The 2,500-nt window shown below is 40.3% G+C and overlaps 1 protein-coding gene across 5 annotated transcripts in view; it reads right to left on the reverse strand.

Moving 5' to 3' along the window:
* LOC137975047 (substance-P receptor-like) overlaps window positions 1-2,500 on the reverse strand; it is a 23,386-nt gene that overhangs the window by 6,946 nt on the left and 13,940 nt on the right. Inside the window, exon 1 of one of the 5 annotated variants that reach the window (XM_068822083.1) lies at window positions 1,092-1,236. The exons of 3 other annotated variants lie outside the window; for them this stretch is intronic. The gene's annotated coding sequence lies outside the window, so the exon portion shown is untranslated. Of the gene's footprint in view, window positions 1-232; window positions 481-1,091; window positions 1,237-2,500 lie in introns of those variants that run through there. One more of the 5 variants, XM_068822084.1, reaches the window with a different exon arrangement.

Consider the following 2,500-nt stretch of genomic DNA (forward strand, 5'->3'; position numbering starts at 1 on the left):
CACAAATTCTGCACAGTGTACTGAGCATCAAAACGAGATAAAATAAAGTAAAAACCTCATTACATGGTACTACTTCAACTTAAAAGCGCGCTTGTTCATACGCAGATGTTGGCCTCTCTCTTTGTCTCGCTTCGAACCACGCAACAACAAAATTTACAATTTAACAAAAGGTTAAGTAACATGGTTCTGGCCACTGTAAGAAAATCGGAAAATTAAATAATTACTTCCTTACCTTCATTGGTTCTTTCGATTTTAAGGCAATTCAACAGAAATTCAATTCAACGTTGTTAGTGCCATTTACTCAACTTCAGTAATAAGAATTCACTTCAATTAGACTAGAGCCTGACGGCGAACTGGTGAATTCTCAGTAACGTGAGCATTAATTAATTTCCGAGTCTTTTGTTTTTCCTTGGTTTTTGAGAAAGCGAAACTGGGTTTTCGAACCAACATACGTGCTCTTAAACCTACGCAAAAGCTAATAAACGAGACTTTCCGTCTATATCTAGCCCCTAAAATTTTAATCTTAATGGAAAAGCTGATTTTATTAAGGAAATCTAAGAACGGTGTTACTTTAATATGTTAAATAGCCTTTAAGGCTTTGATCGTTTTCAATACCTTTGGGCAAACAATTTTTATCAGCCAAGGGTAATCCCTGATCTTTGGCATTAGCTTTCGCACATTGAAAATAAAAACTTAATTCCGACTTCACTGACAAGATTCGTGGCACGAACTAAATGCTACCCTTCAGTTTGCTACGGAGAAACAATATCAGAAGCTCATTTTGACTCTTATCAACGCCGGGATTAACTAAGCCTTAGTTATAACCGGGTTAGACGAAGCTTTAGCCTTTCAATTTTACAAAACGGTGCAACTGCGGTCACCATTTTCCATGTTTTGCTGACACTAAAAGCTCAAAGGAAGAAACGAAAAAGGAAAACAGAAAATGGCGTACGTGGAAACTGACACAATCAAGACTTCAAGGTGGAAATATCGAAGTACTACGACATTGTTTATGTGCCACATTTAAGAGTAATTATTATTAGTATACTGAATGCAGCCGATGCTGCGCTGTAGACAAGTTTATCAGCTACCTGGTAACTCCAGTGTGCTTTGCCTTTTGTCACAACGAGTTTAGTTGTAGTCATGACATAATCCGAGCATTCCTTGTCGTGTTCAACTGTTTACACAGAAACCCTAAGGGCATTCTTTAAATACACATTCAGGTGACAAACAGGTCTTCACAACGCCTATATATATATTAGATTGTGCTGTTTCCATTGTATCTTGGAGCCGTTGTATTTTGGATCAAAAATTTTTTATTAATAAACAGAATCATAAATCGTAACAAAAACTTTGCTTCAGGGAATGGACCATTTGTCGGAAGAGACAGTGAATATCATTTTAGTTAAGAAATTCTGAATGATATAAGATTTCAAGATTAATAAGCATAGATTTTATGATTTCCTGCAGACAGTGATCGGTCCACCATTGACGCAACCTCGAATGACCTTGAGTGCTCAGCCAATCGCAATGCAGAGAATGCAGTATATTAATTGGAACTTCGCATGGAGTTTTCAGAGTAGCTCTTCACACACCCTTTGTAAGCTCGATCGATTGATTGAGTCTCGTTCGTTGCATTGATTGAGTCTCGTTCGTTAGAGTGTTATCCCAGTAAACGGGGCAGAGTTCACGGTACATTCTGCAAATGGCAAGAATTATCCGGGTAAATCCAGACCTTTGCAGATTGCTTGAATAACTGCTTGACGGTCTCCGCAGAGTACTGGAACTACCATGAATTTTCTTGAAAGAGCTCCACTTCTTCTGCCAATCAGATGAAACGCAAAAGCAAATATAACCGATTCGCCGAATTGTTCCCGCGCTTTATAGCGCTACATGTATTCGGTCCATATGCAACAATTACCATGATGTCTCCCTTCTATCTGTTTCTGGCAAGGTATTTGGGCATATCATCTTGCACAGAATGCGAGGAGGCATAGAGAAAAAGCTCCGAGAGAACCAAGGGGGTTTTAGGAGTGGACGTGGCTGTGCAGACAAGATATTCTGCTTTCGGATGCTGATTGAAAAATGTATTGAGTTCCAACTGCCGGCCCTTGCCATCTTTGTAGACTTTAAGGCCGTTTTCGATAGCATTCACCCCCTTCTATGTAGAACATTCTCTATGACTACGCCGGGGACCCCCGAGAAGTAGATACGGCTTATCCGCTGCATATATGACAACTGTGAAGCTGCTATCCTCGTTGAAAGATACCGGACTGGTTCAGGATTGAGACTGGTGTTCGACAGGGATGTGTTTGGTCCCCACTGCTTTTTGGCATAATGATTGACTTTAATTGTTCTTCGCAAGAGCTGTGATCGACCTTCTGCAGGAATATGTATGAGAGAACACAGACGCGCACTTTTCGGCATGGAACAAGCATGGTACTTGACTGACCTGGACTGTGCTGACGATGTTACACCTCTTGAGTCTTGAAGCGAAAGG

The sequence above is a fragment of the Montipora foliosa genome, chromosome 11 (assembly GCF_036669935.1).
Source record: "Montipora foliosa isolate CH-2021 chromosome 11, ASM3666993v2, whole genome shotgun sequence".
NCBI lineage: Eukaryota > Metazoa > Cnidaria > Anthozoa > Scleractinia > Acroporidae > Montipora > Montipora foliosa.